The sequence below is a fragment of the Abramis brama genome (assembly GCF_963993115.1).
Source record: "Abramis brama genome assembly, contig: SCAFFOLD_102, whole genome shotgun sequence".
NCBI lineage: Eukaryota > Metazoa > Chordata > Actinopteri > Cypriniformes > Leuciscidae > Abramis > Abramis brama.
The window spans coordinates 37168-58217 of NW_028156052.1; the positions used below are offsets into that span (position 1 = coordinate 37168).

The following is a 21050-nucleotide window of genomic DNA, read 5'->3' on the forward strand; positions in this document are numbered from 1 at the left end:
GTGGAAAGAAGGAGACAGCGGTGCGCCCGCGCTTTCCACTTGGTTTTACACATCAAATGTCTTTGCAACAAAGTGATGTCATGCCGCACGCGTTGCTGTTTCTGTGTGGAGTCAAAAGGGTCTAACTCTGTGCCAGAGTTAAACAGTCTTTTTGCGGTTTACAGACACTATTCCATATCGCGATTAGAACAAAGCACTTGAGAATAAAGAACTTACTATTCACAATCCTCAGCTGGATCCATTGCTCCTCGAAATGAAACTACCAGCACTTCTGAGGTAAATTTTCCAGGATTATTATTAAGATAGTATTATTCCTCACAGAGTCGTAAAGTACATGAGTCTGATTAAACTTGGTGTGTTATCCAGCTGATGTGGGCATCGACACGTTTGCATGGATGCCTCAGATCATTTGCGTTTGAATAGTGTGCGCTCTCCGTGGGCGTGGTCACATTAGCAGATAATGAGCTGAGATGAGAACGACTGACATCTCTCTCTTTTCATACACATTACATAAACTGAGAATATTTGTTTTTTATATAAATTACTTCATTTAAAGCAACACTAAGGAACTTTTCTTCTTCGGTCGCCCTACAGGTTGGAAGCGGAATTGTCCATTACCGCTGTCGTAAATAATTTCACCACCCGCAGCCGACTGTCGCACGCACGCTGCTGTTTATCTAGCACCGGCTTTGGAATGAACGATGTCTACAGACAAGGTAGAGTATGTTGCATGATTTTATGAAAGTATGATGTATTGCAACATCAGAAACGAAGAAAAACTAAATAATGACTATTGTAATGCTTGACGTAAAGCAAGTCAAATTTGTCATTAGAACTACAGAAACATGACCCGGTTTGGGAAACTTGCATAGTGTGGTTATAGCAGATATAGGGACGCAAAGCGAATGCAGAAGTGCCTTTCACCCTGTTACGACACGATGAACCACTGAAACGATTTTGGAAACATTATTTTAAGGTAAAAATGTTCCTTAGTGTTGCTTTAAAAGAAGAGAATTCAAGCTTCATGCCTGTGTGTCTGTATGCCTGTGTGACTGAGTATTTGCTGAGTTGCAGTTCATTTTCGGACGCGTTTCAGAATGGAGAATGGGGTTCAGAATGGGGTTAGGAATAAATGTCATTTTTGGGTGAACTAATAACCCTTTAATTATATGTCCATCACAGCCTGCGTGATTTCGCCTCTTCCAGTTGAGTTATTGTCCTTCGACTAACCGACTAATAAAATGTTGGTCAACTAAGCCTCTTCTAGTCGACTATTAGGGGGCAGCCCTAGATCTAGCAGGCATCCTAGATCTGTGATTTATCATGTTCATAACATATAGTCATTAGTCAATAATCATTGATTAATAATGATGTTTCTTCTTTTTCTCTCTTTTCCCTGTGTCAACAGGAGCTAATTACACCCCAAAGGCTCTTTTAAGAGCCACATCACTGAGCTTCTTTGGCTTTATAAGTATATGTTTTGACTAACTGCTAGGTTTAGGAATAATTGATGACGGGTTAAATTATTAGTAATAATTATTATTATTATTATTAATAGAAAAATAATGCAATGCAGCCATGACTCGAAGTGCAATTCAAAGGCCCATCTTCAGTTATTCCTCCTTGGTCACCACATCTCAAGACATTGTTCAGATGTAGTATTTCAAGACATTTGTCAGGTTTTTGTCCTTAAAACGATCTTTTGTGTAGGCCTAATTATTTCTTACACATATGATAAGCCTCCGTTGCTAATTCAAAATGTAATTTTAGAGCAAGTAACAGAGAAGTGCTTCAAGAACAGTGACATTACTACATTCCAATAGTGATGGGTCGATCATGAACGATTTGTTCATTTTGAACGAATCTTTAATATGACTCGGGACTACAGAGTTGTCTCAGAGAGTGATTTGTTCATTTTGTGTTGACCGCGCATGCGCAACATCCTATAGTTTCTGTACCGGAAACAGAAATGGTTAGTTCATCTCTCGAGTCTTCGGGTTCGGGTCCAAGTCTTTCGTTCTTCCCCTCCCATAGAGGCTATGCTGTCATTTAGGGCTAGGCGATATGGACCAAAAGTCATATTCCGATATATTTAGGATGAATATCGATATACGATATATATCCCGATATTTTTTCCGCAAAGTGAGAGCAAATGTTCAGTCAAAGTCAAAGCCAAATATGTCTGTGGAGACTCGCGCTGCGGAGCCAGGCTAAAGTATAAACAAGGCTTATACTTTCGCCTGGCTCCACAGCGCGAATCTCCGCAGACTGCGCGCGCACCTCCCCAAACGGACGAGGCGTTTATACTTGACGCACTCGCCGTTGTACTATTCTTTGAAACGACAGGGGGCGACTCGAGTAATTGTCCTCTAAACCATCAGGAATCAGCGGTGAGAAGAAGAAAGCTATACACACGTGACAATGTTTATTTTAGTACACCACCACCAATACCACACTACAAAAAGAATCGTGTAAAACCCAGTAAACCCTGAGATTATTACTCGTGACAATAAAACAAAATGGATATGAGAATGTGTATACAATATAACTAAATTAATGATCTCTTACATATTTTCTAATTTCACTAAACATTTCATTAAGTTTCGTGAACATTTTTATTAAACATGGACCTTTATGTTCATTAAAAATACGTTTTATGCTATTGTATGCTCATTTTTTTAAATGTAAGCAACTAATTTAGACGTGCAAACTGGGTGCCGGTGGGGTGAGAAGTTCGAGCTCGGCCAGATTCGGTTCGAAGTCGCTCATCTTCGGATGCGGAGCCGCACGCGCTGTTAAGCCTTGTTTATACTCGACGCGTCCGCTCGAGCGCGAAGGTGCGCGCGGCAAAAATGACGTCATTGCTGTGTGGGCGGTCGCGCGCGTTGGGTTCGCAAGACCCGATTTCGCCTGGCGGTGTGCGCGACATTTTTTGTAAAGCCTGGTTTATACTCGACGCGTCCACACGAGCGCGAAGGTGCGCGCGGCAAAAATGACGTCATTGCGGTGTGGGCGGTCGTGCGCGTTGGGTTCGCAAGACCCAATTTCGCCTGGCGGTGTGCGCGATATTTTTTGTAACAACGCGCGCGGCGCGCATCCGAAGATGAACGACTTCGAGCCGAATCTGGCCGAGCTCGAACTTCTCACCACACCGGCACCCAGTTTGCACGTCTAAATGAGTTGATTACATTTAAAAAATGAGCATACAATAGCATAAAAAGTATTTTTAATGAACATAAAGGTCCATGTTTAATAAAAATGTTCACGAAACTTAATGAAATGTTTAGTGAAATTAGAAAATATGTAAGAGATTGTTAATTTAGTTCTCATATCCATATATTTTGTTTTATTGTCACAAGTAATAATCTCAGGGTTTACTGGGTTTTACACGATTCTTTTTGTAGTGTGGTATTGGTAGTGGTGTAAAATAAACATTGTCACGTGTGTATAGCTTTCTTCTTCTCACCGCTGATTCCTGATGGTTTAGAGGACAATTACTCGAGTCGCCCCCTGTCGTTTCAAAGAATAGTACAACGGCGAGCGCGTCAAGTATAAACGCCTCGTCCGTTTGCGGAGGTGCGCGCGCAGTCTGCGGAGACTCGCGCTGCGGAGCCAGGCGAAAGTATAACCAAGGCTTAACAATGCGCGCGGCGCCGCATCCGAAGATGAACGACTTCGAGCCGAATCTGGCCGAGCTCGAACTTCTCACCACACCAGCGCCCAGTTTGCACGTCTAAATGAGTTGATTACATTTTAAAAAATGAGCATACAATAGCATAAAAAGTATTTAATGAACATAAAGGTCCATGTTTAATAAAAATGTTCACAAAACTTAATGAAATGTTTAGTGTAATTAGAAAATATGTAAGATATTGTTAATTTAGTTATATTTAGTTACATTCTCATATCCATATATTTTGTTTTATTATCACAAGTAATAATCTCAGTGTTTACTGGATTTTACACGATTATTTTTATAGTATTGGTGGTGATGTACTAAAATAAACACTTTCACGTGTGTATAGCTTTCTTCTTCTCACCTCTGATTCCTGATGGTTTAGAGGACAATTACTGGAGTCGCCCCCTGTCGTTTCACAGAATAGTACAACAGCGAGCGCGTCGAGTATAAACGCCTCGTCCGCTTGGGGAGGTGCGCGCGCAGTCTGCGGAGACTCGCGCTGCGGAGCCAGGCGAAAGTATAAACAAGGCTTTACAAAAAAAAGCCACGCACACCGCCAAGCAAAATGGGGTCTTGCGCACCCAACGCGCACGACCGCCCACACCACAATTACGTCATTTTTGCCGCGCGCACCTTCGCGCTCGTGCGGACGCGTCGAGTAAAAAAACTAGCTTAAACAAGGCTTGAGGCGATACACAGCACGTGCCGTCACATTTGCACGTACAATTGAGTGTGCGCTAAAAGCACAGTATAACGGCTGACAGGACAAGAAAGTCAGTTTTTCTGAGGTGAAAGACTTTATTTCAGCGTACACTTACGTCACTGCCTGGTAGTTCCTATTGTGCTGGGTTTTCTGAAGTAGTCATGATTCGCCTCTCATAACAAAACATGCTCTAAACACGCACGCAGAGTGGAAAAGGAGGAGCGCGGGCGCGGGGAGCAGTGCAGAGAGCTCCGGGTCAGCAGCTTGCTTGGAGCAAGGATCACAGCGCAAATTTGAACTATATCGATATATGCGATATGGTCTAACTCCATATCGCATTAAAAAATATATAGATATATCGCCCAGCCCTACTGTCATTACCGGAAAGAGAAATGATTAGTTCATCTCTCGAGTCTTCGGGTCTGATTCTTCTAAAGTCTTTCATTCTTATTTTGTCACGTGACAGCGTATTGGACACAGAAATTGGTTAATAATTAACAATTACATGATGTATTTCTGGTCTAAAATTGTAGCTTTTTTATTTCTAACAAATTATAATTTATTTGAATTTCTGTCATGGTGGTTCTTTTCCATAACATTGTACCTTTCTATAATTGTTGCTTGCCTGACGAAGACCCTTTGGGTCGAAACGTTGTTCATTTTAATAAATTCTTGGGAGCAGAAGTGGCAGTGTGCCGATTCTTGTTTATTTTGAATTTGATGCTTCATTCGATCGAGCACCTGCCAATACGTTTTTGGATGTGCGCACAATTTCTTTTTTTTTAAACAGGATTCAAAGATCCGACCACTTCCCACCACTAATCGCAACGCCACAAAGCTTTTTAATTGCGAAACTTTTTATTGATATTTTATTGACGCGTTTCTGCACGTAGGCTACACTATATGTGTGTTTGTATGGGTTATGTTAATATTTAACATAGTTAATATACACATGCAGTACCACAAATTCACATGCATGTTTCCAGTAGTACACAGAATTGTTGGCCCCTGCTTCTGTTAAGATGATATTTTGTCTGGTTTTCTCTACTGTAACAAACATACACCCTCATTTATTTACTTTTCTACGTGTCTAATTACGTTTATCAACCAAACAGTTAATTTTCTGTTTCATTTAAAAGTGTGTATTACTATCTATAGTCACTGACATGTTTTCTTCTCAGACCTGGGCGTGTTGACCAGTTTCATCAGACCTCTTGCCTGATCTCTCTAACATCGGTGTAACGTGTTGGCTGTAAAAATAAATAAATGGGTGTCTGTTCTTAAGGTTTATTCACACACTAGTTCCTCTCATTGGACTGTGCCTGATGCCATCCCAGGTGTAGGCTATATGACTTTCTTTATCAGAACACAAATGCATATTTTTAATCTGGAGGAATTTCAAGCTCTGTTGGATGCATACAATGCAAGGAAATGGGTTCCACTATTGTGACTAAAGAAACAAAATTAATAAGTAAAACATTTCCAACTTTACACAAGTGCTTCTGACCCGTGCTCTGATTCGTCAGAGTGATATTTTTGTTGCAATCAAAGCATTGTGTTCTTCTACCTCTCACATGAACATGCCAACATATTTGCGTTACACAGCTACGCGATAAATTGAGTGCAGACAGGCAGAGCATTTCTTGTTAAAGCTTTATTTGTTTTTTATATACCTACTGTTTTGCTACATTTGACATTAATTGATCAGGTTCATTCATTACATTTGGACTTTCCAAATCATTGCAGTCTTTCATTTTCAAAATGTAAGCATCTACAGATCTTGAATTTCTCGAATTTCTTGCATTTTGTGTTGTGCTGAAGAAAGGCAGTTGTGCACATCTGGGATAGCATCAGGTTAAAACATAATAATGATAATTTAATTTTTGAACAAACTCTTTAAAGGATCTGTCTTGGAAAATATGCTTTACCCTTTTTCTAAACTTAATGTTTGTATTTATGCTGAGATTCAGTTTGGGTCAGTTTCAGCCAATTTGTCAATGCCTATTTTTTGCCTGTGTTTTAATGTACCCAGAGGCGAACCAACATTGAACCCCAGGTAAAATTAACCAATAAGGCCCTTTTTTTAATATATGTATTTTATATATGTTTTATATATAATATATACCATTTTTTTGTTAATATATCTTCATTACCTAGAGATATTATTATACAAAATTCAAAAAGTAGTCAAAACACAGAACATAACAGAACACAAGTTGTTTAATTTTTACAACATTATGTGCTTTTTTTTTAATTAACGAAATGTCAATCTTCATCTTTATAACAGAAGATACAATACAATACAACAATTTTCAAGATACAGTAAATTTTCAAATGTACAATGAATCAAATCTCGATATGGACTAGTGTCTGTGAATATTAAAGTTAAAAGAGACTGCAGTTGTTCTACGCGTCTCTGGGAATGAATGAGCGCTCAATGTGTGCTCCACTACACACACACACACACACACACTGAAGCACGCGTGATCACGCTCGTGGTGTTTTCAGCGTTTCACTGTATTGAGACATGAGCTACTACATGTGCACTTCATCGCAGAGCTGCTATGAGAGTCACTTCACGAGAATTTCACCATTTCATTTGATAAAAGTCATTCATTCGTTTCATATACAAACACATAGAAACTGTAATGTCTTTACGACAACCTGTCAAAATAAAAGTTTGGTATAACTTGAAGAAATTATAACAGAAATATATTACTATTGCACAGTAGAGTATACTTCAAGGGCCAATACTTCGTAGGCCTAATAATAATAATAATAGTTTATTAAAACACACAGAAACTCAAATGTCTACAACCCACCAAAATAAAAGTTCGGTCTAACTCAAAGAAATTAAAAAGAAGTAAAAATGAATTTTAAAATAATAATAATAATAAAATCTATTAAAACGTTATTTTAAGGGAATATCAGACAAGTTTTCATACATGTTTTAATTTAAAGAGTAGCCTAAACTTGCCAAAACAATAACACCATTTTTTTTTCAAAAACACCATTTCTAAAAGTAAATTTGTATTTGTGCCTATAATGTTTCTTTTTTTTTATTTTTATTGTCAACTGATAAAACCTGTGCTTCAGGGACCATATTCATATAACATCTAAGGCTAAATGTAGCTCTTAACTGGCTGAGTTAGATGGTGATTAACACTAAACAGTAGAAAATCAGTCCAGTCTCCCCAGCTGTAAATGGCTGTTAAAGTCTTGTGTTGCTTATAATAAATTGACATGTTGATAACACCTAATATTTCATAATGCTCTCAATTACATGTTGATGCATACTGTATGCATTAGTGATGGTCTGGGATGGGTGAGTATGGGGGGGGGGGGGGGTATATTACAGTATACTCACTACAAAAAACTAGACTACACCACTGCAGTCAAGTAATAATAAACATAAAGAAAAACATCACGTTACATGTCTGTAGAAGAAAAATATTGAATGTCTAAAAAAACACAACGTGAAACAAGGCAAAAACACCACATGATAGCAAACGTTGATCTCAATAACCACTGTAAGCTGATAAAAAAAAAGTGGACTACATCTCCGTTAATGTAATCTACATTAAATAAAAGGTAAACCTATGTGGGAGAAACTAGCAACAAACGTTTTAGCTCGTTACTGATGTTAATGTATGTCTCAGTCAAAATGATTGTCTTTACCATTCAGAGACATCTTGATGTAGACGTCCTTCCATCGACTCTACATCTTCCCTTTCCAGCTCAGGTTCAGAGTCTGGCTCATACATATACGGTTGAATCCCATAGGTCGCGGCCAGGTCGGGTTCATTCACAACTTGCGCCATGATGTCATTTTGGAATGCCCCTTAAAATGCGGGGCCCCAGGCAATTTCCTGGCTTGCCTTCCCTATTGGGGCGCCTCTGGATGTACCATAATCTATTTCATCTTTATTTATTTTCTCTCCATCTAGTGAAAAATAGTTTGACATATCTGTAAACTATATACAGTGACGATGTTAATTAGTAGGGCTGGGACGATACACCTATCTCCCGATTCGGTACTATCACGATACTCGGGTGCCGATATGATATGTATTGTGATTTATTCAATAATTGCGATTCGATATTGCAATTTTTTTAACACTAGACCATCGGGAAATATTAAATCATACACTAATACAGACTGTACATGATGTATGAGTCATATTTACAAAAACAATTCATCGCATCTTTCTGACTTTTATTTCAGAAGCATCATACAGGACTACATCCTCTCCAATAAACGATTCAATAACAAATACATTTTTTAACAGTCACTTGTCGCCACATAGTGGCGAAACAATGTAATCGATAAATGCGTTATTTTAAGCACCAAGTTTCTATCAAAAGCTGATTTTGATCGCTATCGTAGACATCAGTGTTCATATTTGAACTTTAAACTTTTATCCCAGTACGTCTATGATAATTTGAACTATGGCATCACAGAAATAATGATACTATGAGGTTGAAGACTCTTTGTGAAGCGGTTTCATGGGTCAGCGCCAGCACAGATCTGAATGTTGCGATATGATTTTGTCAGGTGTAATAGACAGACGAATTGAAAGATCGTGTGTGTGTTTGAATGGAGATCACAGTATTTTAAAGCTGAATCGTGCAGCTCTACTGTCTGATCTCTCTCAGTGTATGAGCAGCGCGAGGGCTTTCAGTGCTTCAGTGCCTCTTCCACACGCACACTCGGGTTATTACGACACTCACTCACAGATAACGACACACTTCATCCTCTGTTGGACAAAAGTGGCTAACTTCTGTCAACCTCATCTACAAGCAAGGACAAAAATAAAGCAATTTAATTTGAATTAATATCGATTCTGGAGAAAAACAAAAACATTTTTTAGAATCGTTAAAAAAAAATGCGATAGCTAGGAGAATCGATTTTTTCTCCCAGCCCTATTAATTAGGCAATGTATTGTATTTATTTTTTCATATTGTAGAATTATGGCTGGAACCACAGCTGCCAGTACTCTACTGTAAAATGACAGTAAAGCTGTAAAATGAACAGCATTGGTACTGTTGAATTACGGTAAACAGCTGGAACTAAAGCTGCCTGTATTTTACTGTAAATTTACAGGTACATTTTTTTACAGTGTGGGTAAACTCTGTTAATGAGTTTAAATGATATTTTTTTAACTGTATTTAATATGAACAACCTCACTTTATCCCAGCAAATCACCTTACCATTTAATAAAGAGTTCCAATAAGATATAACATATCGTGTTTGTTTGTTTTTTAAAGTGAATTGCTCTGTTAATATTTTTGGAGGTTAATGAAAAACTAATTTTGCCAACAAAGGTTTCAAAAATATGAAATGAGGTAAACTCAGAGAAACAGTATTCAAATACACCCTTAAATAACATACAACTACCCGATGGAATCGAACAAATAACTATAGCAAACTCTGTCTGAGTAACTGGTATTTTAAAACGAGAGAGAAATTCTTCATATGAGAGAAGCAGTCCTTCATTATATAATTGACAAGTTTAATATTGTGGTGAAACCAGTTCTTGTAAAAGAGAGATTTGTGCTTACGTGTAAAACATCTCTTATTCCTCCAGATAAATTAATAAATGGGAGAGAAATAATGTTTATAAATTAAATTAAAGACCAATTATAAAAGTATTTGTTTGTTGAAGGCTGATCATTTTGCTGGTATTTTGTCTATATGATAGTTACACCTTTGTAAGCAGAACTCAAGATCTCTGTGAAGCCAGAGATCCACTTTATTTTTGATGGTCCTTTTTGAACATTCTGTTGACTATAAGTAACTTTGCAACAACATGTCAACTAACTCTCATTAGAGTATTAGTAGACTGTCTGCTTAATATCTGCTAACTCTTTAATCTGATGCTCCTCAACAGACATTCTACTGACTATAAGTAACTTTGCAACTACATGTCATCTTATTCTACTAACCCTAACAGAGTCTACTAATACTCCACTAATACTCTGATGAGAGTTAGCTGACATGTAGACTCTAAAAACTCCTGGGTTATTTCTTCAACCCATTTTCTGGGTTATTTGTGTTGGGTTAAAATTATGGGTTATTTTTTCAGAGAGTAACCCATGTTCTGGGTTATAGGGTTGGCTTTCTCTCTCTCTCTCTCTCGCCCGCCCACCAGGGTTGCCAGATTGGGCGGGTTACCGCCCAATTGGGCGGTTTTGCAATCTATTTTGTGGGCAAAAATGGGTTTGGGCGGGTGGATAAAAATTGGGCTGGTTTCGGATCAGTTCGGCGGGTTTTTGTTTCCGAAACACAGGCACTTCAGATCCTTCTTCCTGCGACCCAATGTTCAGCAGGCAGCAGTCTCACTCACCCACACACACACACACACACACACACACACACAGACACACACCACAGCTCTGGCTGACGTGCCCCCTAAACTTACAACAGACACTCCCTCCCACTACCTTCAGCTCACCTCACGTCACGCTCGCACTCAAACAACACACTAGATCATTCGCGCCCGCAGGGTTTTCAAACGTAGCTAGCTGACTGACACTGCGGTCTCATGACAACTCTCTCCGGGTCTAACTTACTGAATGCTTTTGTTCCAAGCGTCTTTTATTGACAATTAACAGACTCATTGATAGCCAAAGTTGATCGCATATTATTTTCCGTAACATAAGCTTATAGTTTAATAGTAGCCTAGAATAGTCTGACTGTCAGTGTAGCCTACTTTTGCATTCATTTGATTGAATACTGGTTTCTAAAATCGGATAGGCCAAGTTGAAAAATGGGTAATTTTAAAGCTTGTTAATGATTTTAATGTGTTTAAACGAGAAACAAGCCACACAAAACGTTTTTTGAACCCAACATTTGGGTCAGGTATTTAACCCAGAATTTGGGTCAAAAGAATAACCCAATTTTCTGAGTTGAAATAACCCATAAATTAGTTGGTCCCTTTTTAACCCAGGAGTTGGGTTAAAGGGTTATTTTTGACCCAGGTGTTTTTAGAGTGTAGGTGCAGCGTTACTTATAGTCAACAGAATGTGTTAAAGTTACCATCAAAATAAAGTGAAACCCAGTTCTTTTAGTTTTATTAATTATAGGGTTAAAGTTGAGAGAGCATCGCTTCAACTTATCTTTCAAAATGATAATTCCTAGATATGTTACACTATCTTTTACTGAGATGTTATCGATATTTGGTAAATTACAGTCTTTCACAGCCATAAGCACACATTTACAAAGATTTAGATACAGACCAGAGGCATAAGAGACATAATAATACTATTAATTGCAACTGGGATTTGGATACTATGTTTGAGGTGCATCATATAATAGTAAATTCACGATCCGCAATTGAAATACCTACAGTTACTGCTGTCATAAAAATACACTTACTTGTAGGTTTAAAATTCAACATATGGCACATTTATTGTTCAACAAAAAATATTTTAGCAATATGTACGTTATATTTTAGTCAGAATTATTGCGCTCCAGAGATTTACTCCTGACAGCAAAATGGAAATATTTGCACAAGTTTCTAACATTTACAGATTAAGAATATACCTGTGAAATGTAAGTTTTGCACTGGGGAAAGCACTACATCTCAAACACATTAAACAGCAGCCCAAGTCGCCTATCTATCTGTCAGCACATGTAGGCTCTCTGTCAGACCAAGCGCTTTAGGGCTTTGGATGTTCGTTGCTGCGAACTTCCGTGTTTGTTAACTCAGGGACTCTTTCACGCTTTTTAAGGGATTGTTTTGCGTCTTGCTCACGCATGCTTCATGAACTCTCTCAAGAAATGCATGCTCCATTATTCACACAGTCTCCATACGCTCAAGTCAGATTATGCGTTTTTAGCGCAGAAATACATGTTTCATCATTATACAATAAATCAGCATCAGCACAACTCACCTCACTTCAGCCGCGCTTCCTTCCAACAAGTGATGTTCGTGAATGAATCTTTTAGGTGAATGAATCTTTTAGGTGAATGGATCTTTTAGGTGAATGAATCTTTTAGGTGAACGAATCGTTCTCGTTCACTGAAATCCCTCCCTCCACAGCAGCGCATGCGCAGCTCAGTGAACCGGGTAGCTCTTCTTCTTCTTCTTCTTCTTCTTCTTTTCGATTTATGGCAGATTGCAACCATGACTTTTGAAGGTGCATACCGCCACCTACTGTATCGGAGTATGTAACATGAGCTATGTCCGTTGGGACTACTTTATATAAAAAATAAAATAAAAAATAAATCCTACTATACATCCCTATATTTTTCAGATATTGTACAACTGCTTTCTGTGTATCCTTTACCCCAGTCCTGTTGTGCCTAACAAACATTCAAGGTTCCACTTCCTTCCTGCCTGATTTATCTTTAGATTTAGCCTCATCCTCTCATCCCTATATTTCCTACAATGTAATGGTACATGTTCTACATCTTTCTTGGACCTACATTCCAAACATTCATCTGATTGACTTTTGCCCATTAAAAACAATGTTTTATTTAACCCTGTATGATCAAACCTTAGCCTTAAAACGCTCTCCTCTCTTCTGTTACTTCTATTCACACCCTGAGCATTAATAGATTTTTGCAAGCTGTAATATTTCCTTCCACTTTTATCCACATCCCACCTGTCCTGCCATTTCTTCATCATTTATTTTTTAATTATCGCCTTAGCTTCTCCATTTCCAAGCGGTATATTTATGACATTGTTCGTCCTGGTTGATTTTTTTGCTATTTTGTCTGCTCCCTCATTCCCTCTTATACCTACGTGAGCAGGTACCCAGCAGAATCTCACATCTATCCGTAGTCTCTGTAATCTAAATAAACTTTGTTGGATTTCTAGCATTAGATCTTCTCTATTAGATTTCATATTTTGAATACTATAAAGGTATTCAACACAACACACCACTCTGTCTGGTTTTACTTCCTCAACCCACTGCAGTCCTACAATAATCGCCATCGAACCGGGTAGCTCTGTGGACTTCTTTCATCCTATCAAAGAATGACTAAACTTCGAGCCGATAGCCTTCGTGTATGAGATGTGATGGAGCATGTGATTTGTTGAATGTAGTGCACAAATACTATGAAGGTATTTTTGGTGCAAATCAACTGAACGTGACAGTGGAATTTGTAGTTGTAGAGAATAGCCACACATGTGTATCAGTGAATTTGAAGTCACAGAAAGAAATGTTTTATGAGTTGCAAACTTGTAGACATTTTTTCCTCTTCCACAAACACAACACAACAGTTACACCTTCTCAAATTCTTCATTGCAGGTGCACAAATCCTATTCTACAAATCACAAATTAATGAACTCGTGCGCTCACATTTTTGCTGCAGTTGCTGCAGTGAATATGGTGCAAAACGCATTCACACACCCGCATCAAAAAACTTGAAGTCACAGATAAATTTTGCTCATCCGCAAATCAGAGTTGCACACTTGTAGAATATTTTCTCACAAATGTCTCGTATATTTTTCTAGCACAAACACAAGTAAGCCTACATAACGTACTCGGTTACTATCATAACCTCGGTTCCCTGAGAGTAAGGGAACGAGTATTGCGTAGCTATACGCAGTGGGGAAACTCCTTTTCCTCGAAAATTCTGAAGCCTAAAATGTAAAAAGCATTTGCAGCTGCACAGCTAGCACAGTGAGTGTCTGGCTCACTCATTGGCTGTGCTGCAGCAACTGCTCATCCAATGGCCCGGGCGCGCCATTACACGTCAGAGCCCGCCAAGGGGGCGTGGCCCGAGACTATATTAGCCCCCGAAACAGCCATTATAGCAGGTTACATCGACTGAAGCTACATACTGGCTAGGGCCGGCCGGCTACGCAATACTCGTTCCCTAACTCTCAGGGAACCGAGGTTACGATAGTAACCGAGTATGTTCCCTTTCGAGAACGGTCACTTAGTATTGCGTAGCTATATGCAGTGGGGACGCCATGTAAAACGCTGCACCAAGTAACTGGTTGCAACTGCGGCTCGAGAACTCCGAGCCCACAGAAACAAGCCAGAACCCAATATATATATTAAAAAAGACCGGACACCGTCGGGCCTGATAATATATATATATATATATATGTAATGCCCATACATCCATATTCAACCTAATATACTTTATGTTTAAGGGATATCATAACCGGCCAGAGGCGGGTTTTATAATGAAATGAATGTGTGCTTATGACATTGACATAACATGTAGATAAGACCGGGTCTAAATCATACAGAAAGGACCTTTGCCTGCAGGGAAGATACCTCCATGTTATAGAATTTCACAAACGTAGAAGGTGAGGACCAGCCAGCCGCCACACAAATATCCTGAATGGGAAATCCAGAAGACCAAGCCCAAGACAAGGCCATGCCTCTAGTCGAATGGGCTCTAGTACCAATAAGGCAAACCTGACCCACTGAGGTATATGCCATAGAAATGGCATCTACTATCCATCTGGATAGTCTTTGCTTCCGCTTCGTGACAGGAGACCCCTTAGACCGGCCACCAAAGCAGACAAAGAGCTGTTCTGAATGTCTAAAAGATGCAGAAGGCTCCAGATATATTCTCAGTGCTCTGACAGGACAGAGTAAATTAGCCTCCCCATCCTCCGTGGAAGGAGGAAGAGCTGATAAAGTGATAACCTGTGCTCTAAACGGTGTTGAGAGCACCTTAGGCACATAGCCATATGTCTGGGTTTGAGGATAACCTTCGAGTCACCAACCGCAAACTCCAAACAGGAGGGACTCACAGAGAGCGCCTGCAGATCTCCCACTCGCTTGATAGATGCCAATGCCAGCAGGAGAGCAGTCTTCAGCGAGAGTAGTTTGAGATCAACCGACTGGAGCAGTTCAAATGGTGGACCCTTCAGGGCCCGAAGGACCGTGGAGAAGTCTCATGACGGCACAGACGGAGGTCTGGAGGGGTTCATCCTCCTGGCTCCTTTCAGAAACCATACCACCAAGTCATTTCTTCCTAACGATTGGCCAGCCACCAGAGCATGATAAGCTGCAATGGCTGCTACATACACTTTGAGCGTAGACGGGGTCCTGCCCGCGTCCAGCAGCTCCTGTAGGAAGGCGAGCACCACTGGTACCTCGCATGACATGGGTTCAAAATGTTTGTCCAAGCACCAGCTGGAAAACACTGACCACTTCAGAGCATAGAGGCGTCTGGTAGAAGGGGCCCTGGCCTCAGTGATCGTAGGACCTTTTCAGGAAGGTCCCCGGGTACCCATTGAGGGGCCACACATGGAGGGCCCATAAATCGGGTCGCGGATGCCATATCATCCCTTTCGCCTGCGTGAGGAGATCTTTCCTCAACGGAACAGGCCAGGGGACTTTGTCCGTCATTTGAACCAGCTCTGGAAACCACAGTCTGGATTTCCAGAGGGGGGCCACTAGGAGGACTGGGCATCCACTCTCCCTGACCCGTTCGATGACCTCTCACGTGTCAAGCATGTTCGGTTGAGCTTCTGTTTATGTTCGCTAATCATTGTTTAAGTGTGAAGAAAAGACTAAATTAAATCTGTTCATCATAAAGCGATCATGTCTCTTCATAAAATTTGGACTAAACTGCTCAATTCAAATGCATTAGTTTTACAATCTCTATGAACTTTTTAAAGCGTTAAAGTGGTAGTTGCGTAGCTGTCTATGGTTGGTCAGAAAGCTCTCAGATTTCATTAATAAGATCTTCATTTGTGTTCCAAAGAGGAACTAAAGTCTTGCAGGTTTGAAACTACATGAGGGTGAGTAATTAATGACAGAATTTCCATTTTTGGGTGAACTATCCCTTTATTTACTTAATTTAAATACTGAAAGTATCAAAAATATTGTCCATGTGACTTCATCTTATTTTTTAGCGAACATCTTGCCTTTCATCATACAGTAGCCCTAGCTCTACTTTGCACATTCAAGAGTGCATGACAAATTAAAGTTAAAGCAATATTTTTGTGTAAACACAATTTCTCAAATGTGGTAACAAGCTTCTATCATAAAAGTGCACAGTATGGAGAGGATTTGCGCTGTAAAATAGGGCTCAGCTAACATTTAACTTTTCTGGGTACTTTATATGAAGCTTTAAGTGAATCATTTAAAACTGCTGTGCTTTTTTGTGAAACTGTTGTTTTCTTATCTGCATTTCAGTCATTCCAGAAAATGGACCGAGTGCATGCTGTGGTTGAATGAAGGTGTTTCCAGGATTCCTTAAAGGTATAGTTCAGCTAAAAATTGTAAAAAAAAATTCTGTCATTAATTACTCACCCTCATGTCGTTCCAAACCCGCAAGACTTTTGTTTATCTTCGGAACACAAATGAAGATATTTTTAATGAACTCCAAGAGCTTTCTGTTCCTCCATTGGTAGCCTACGCAACTAATGCATTCAAACCCCAGAAAGGTAGTAAAGACACCATTGAGGTAATCCATGTGACTCCAGTGGTTTAACCTCAATTTAATGAAGCGAATGCTTTGTTTTGCGCAAAAAACAACATTTACAAAATAATATTATCTAAAGCACATTCACGGAACAACTTCCGGTCTTGAGTCAACACAATACGCATGCGTCATAGTGCTCCCCCTACTGGATTGCAGGTCATTATTTTTTTGCAAAAACAAGCAAAGCATGGCTTCATAAAATCGGTTAAACCACTGGAGTCACATGAATTACTTCAATGATGTCTTTCCTATCGTTCTGGGCCTTGAATGTGTTAGTTGCATTGCTCCCAATGGAGAGACAGAAAGCCCTCAGAATTTCATTAAAAATATCTTCATTTGCAGGCACGTGCACACATAGACATCAAAGGGGGCTTGAGCACCTGCCCTTTTTATTCCTGGAGAGAAAGTGCCCTTTTTTCTGGGGTGCTTTTTTTTTATTTTTGAAAAATAATATATATTTCTGTTTGCGCACAGCTTCCCTGTCAAACAAATATATTTTTTGAAGAATAGTATATCTAAATATCAGGTCAGGAGTTCTGAAGCGCTCCCTCTCCCTCTCCCCCGATTGTTAAACCCGATTGTATTGCTTCCACTAAAGAAAATAGTACGCTCCGTCTCTACGGTTAGAATCCTGTGAGTCCATAGCAACGCTCTGTTTTTCATGGCAACGGTCTGTTATACTCCGCACAGCGGTAATAAAATAAGCTAATAAAATAAGCATATATCACCACTAGGTGATATGCTTTAGTTATTTTGTTTATCCTATTTACCTGCATTGCCCTGTTAATTAGATGCAAATGTGCGCATTTTAACTAGTTGACGCCTAATTTGCATACAGAACGTTCCCAGTTAATGACTTACATCAAGAGTCTTTCCCCCTGAAATTTAGAAATCTAAATTGGTGAATTTAGAAGAAATCTACAGATGCAAACAGATGGAGGACACTCTAAAAAATGTAGTAAATCTGAGTAACTGCATCTGGTACATTAATAAATAAAACTGAGTAGAAATAAGTAAACATTAAACATTCAAAATAACAATATTTATAAATTAACTTTTTATTTATGAGTAATTTAACTTTTTTTATTTCCTCTAAACCTTTATAAAATAGTATTCCATACAACCACAAATACATACTTGACATGGGCTTTTATTGAATTTTTACTCAATTATTTTGGGAAGTTTAATTTTAAAGTGTTATGTATTCCAAAATAATTAAAACGATGTAGTGCCTTGTGCAAAAATAAACAAATTATTAGTAAAACACGCCCCTCTGCTTGATGCAGTTATTTATAGGTTATTCTAGATATGAAGAGTTCAGATGAAAAAGCCTCTAAGTGCCATCTGAAATTTCCTTATAATGATCATTTTTATCAAGCTTGTATGTTTATGTTCACTTATTTCACATTACTGGCAATGAAAATTACCTATTAATTGTCATTTAAGTTAAATTACTGAACTTGAAAAAAAATGCTCATTTTAGAAGAAAATTTCAGATGGCACTTAGAGGCTTTTGCATCTGAACTCTTCATATATACTTGAAACTAGTAGGCCTAGCATAGAAAATGTTTTCAAAACATGCACATTGTGGAATGGTTTGCTTTGCTGCTCTATAAACCTAGTGAATACTAAGGAGACCATGGTTTCTGTGTGAACGGATTATTTTGTAGACACCTTTTGAAAATGAAACAATTGCGTGAGTTTGAGGAAGATAAAATTAATTAACTTTTTTAATTAATTTTTTTAAAAGGAAGTCAGAGTTGCGTTAATATATATACTTTTTTGTTTAAAAATGAGAAGTGCCCTTTATTTCACTTGAGCCCCTGCCCCTCAAAATGTCTGTGCACGTCCCTGTTCATTTGTGAAGATGAACGAAGGTGAACCGAAGTGGGAGAGGGAGTGCGCTGTGATTGGCTGCTGTGAGAACCTGGCAGATCTATAACCAATACAATTTGAATCTAAAATCTTGTTCAGTATTGTTAATATATTTTGACATCCACACAGAATTGTTTAACCATGCACAGATCTTAAGCATTACATTTAAAGACTTTTGACAATTTGTGACCGGCAAAAATGTAATTATCATCTTCTTTAATACAGACAAGAGAGAGTGTGAAACCATCAGCTGTTTGCCAGGTAAATAGTGAAGTCATAGTGAATACCATTAATAAATATATAATGATTATATGGTATGTACTGTACATCTCAGTTTTCTGTCTTTTAAAATTGTTTTTCTTTTTCTTTTTTTGTCCCCAGTCTGCCAAAAAAACCTGTCCAATCTATACCAACATGAAGAAAAGAATTCTTGGACTGGAAGAAAGCGAGTTCTATTGGCAATTCAAGTGTATTAGTGGTAAGTACATTTACAAACCAATTAATTTTTGTCTAACAAATGTCAGTATAACTCCCCAAAATATGATAAACATTAAAGGGATAAGTAACTTACCAAAAAATATTTTATGTCTGTCGTAGGGATGCAAATTATCGATTAATTCATTAATCATTAGTTGATTGACCTTATCGATCGATTAACGATTAACTGATAAGCGGCTATTTTCCTGAGAATGTAAATTTCTCACGGTATCAATAGTGTCTTTAACATAAAAAGCAAAATATTGCTTATATACTGAATAAAAATGCATGTTATATTGCTCAACTGATGTTTTATTGTAACAGTTGGGATACGGTATAGATAATGGCATTTATGTAGTTTAACAAAATAAATTATGCACAGAAAATTAAAATACATAAAAAAATAATTGTAAAAATAATTGTAAAAACATAATTGCATCACAATAAGTGTATTGTGATTGTCACTAACATTTTAGTAACTAAACTGAATTTTATTAGGTTTAGTGACAACATGTTACAATGTTTACATGGTACAATTTCTGGTAAGCTACGCTTTTTTATTATTTCAATTCAATTATTGTGATTTTATTTAATTTTTTTAATTTTTTAATTTGGATAAATATTAGGTACAAGATAGGCCTTAATTTTTCTCAAGAAAAAAAAACAACTCACCTAATGCTGTAAACATACAGAAAGCCCTATCAGCTGGTAGTAGGCTATTATTTAAGGTTAAAAATAATTAAATATGATGCGTTTTTTTAATTATAATAACAACTTTATTTAATGATACAAGTAAAAATATAATATTTAATATAGAACACATATTTAGCAATATACTCTCTATAGCTATTTCTTTTCTTGCCAACTACGTGCTATAGCCTATATTATGTTCATTAAATGGCTTTCCTGAGGTAAATGTGACATAATTGTTCTCCAGCTACACTGTAAAACCTAACAGTAATATTAACTAAATACAATTGAGTTCACAGCACTCAAATATTACCGAAACTTGAATGACTGAAACAGAACTCAAACTGAATGAGTTATAGAACATTTCTAGATCCCAGAATGATAATTGTATAATTAAGTGAATAATAAAGTGATGATTGAGCATTAGTGATGAGCACCTGCTGTTAACAAGCAGAATCACTGAAGGAAAGAGAAACACAAGAACTACAACTGAATTCAGCCACAGCAAAATCAACTGGAGATAAAAGAAGACATTAAATATCTCAATATCTCAGCAGAGGAGTATTAAACAACTCCACGAACAACATTACAAGCTTCACTTATTAACCACTTTGACTTTATTACTGCCATTCATCTACAGAAGTTCTTATTAGAATTAACAAAGGTTTAGAAGTTGATGATTTGAGTTTCATTTAAGGTCACCATGACAGAGATCAGCGTTTACTTTAGTTGAGCTCTTGACCCTTGACTTTTGCACTTAAGATTTTCTTTGGCTGCTATAATTGAGTGTTTTTAAAACATATTTGTTATGGCATAAAAGGCAAGGAAAAGTCTGATCGAGTGTTGATGGTGAAGGACTGATGATGACAATCATCAATTAGTGACTTGATTCACTGATTTCATTCAGAGTCTGATCTCTGATTAAAAGGGCAACATATTAGTTTCACTCAAAACTGTAATTCTACAGCATAAGATCTAGCCATGTTGAGACATCAGATAAAATGAAGGATTTTACAAATAGTTGTGCACAAAAAGTTTCACAGAAAAGGTATTGCATTACTAAGACTCACACAGACATCAAGAATCAGCATATGAATCTCAACAATGGTGACCATTAAAAAATGATGCATGCTGGGTACTAGCATAATACAAAACTTATCCATGGCTCCCAGCATGCATTGCGGCATAAATCATTTTTTAATGGTCACCATTGTTGAGAT

General features: G+C 38.0%; 1 protein-coding gene and 1 long non-coding RNA gene across 3 annotated transcripts in view; one reads left to right on the top strand and one right to left on the bottom strand.

Annotated features, from left to right (window-relative positions):
* LOC311077117 (NLR family CARD domain-containing protein 3-like) overlaps nucleotides 1-12398 on the bottom strand; it is a 42126-nt gene extending 29728 nt beyond the window's left edge. Inside the window, exon 1 of the mRNA XM_084138928.1 lies at nucleotides 12279-12398. The gene's annotated coding sequence lies outside the window, so the exon portion shown is untranslated. The remainder of the gene's footprint in view (nucleotides 1-12278) is intronic.
* Nucleotides 1-21050, top strand: part of LOC311077119 — a 32540-nt gene that overhangs the window by 9083 nt on the left and 2407 nt on the right. The window contains exons 1-4 of one of the 2 annotated variants that reach the window (XR_014604763.1): nucleotides 593-716; nucleotides 16500-16565; nucleotides 18889-18924; nucleotides 19045-19141. This is a non-coding gene — a long non-coding RNA (uncharacterized lncRNA). Of the gene's footprint in view, nucleotides 1-592; nucleotides 717-16499; nucleotides 16566-18888; nucleotides 18925-19044; nucleotides 19142-21050 lie in introns of those variants that run through there. The other variant, XR_014604762.1, reaches the window with a different exon arrangement.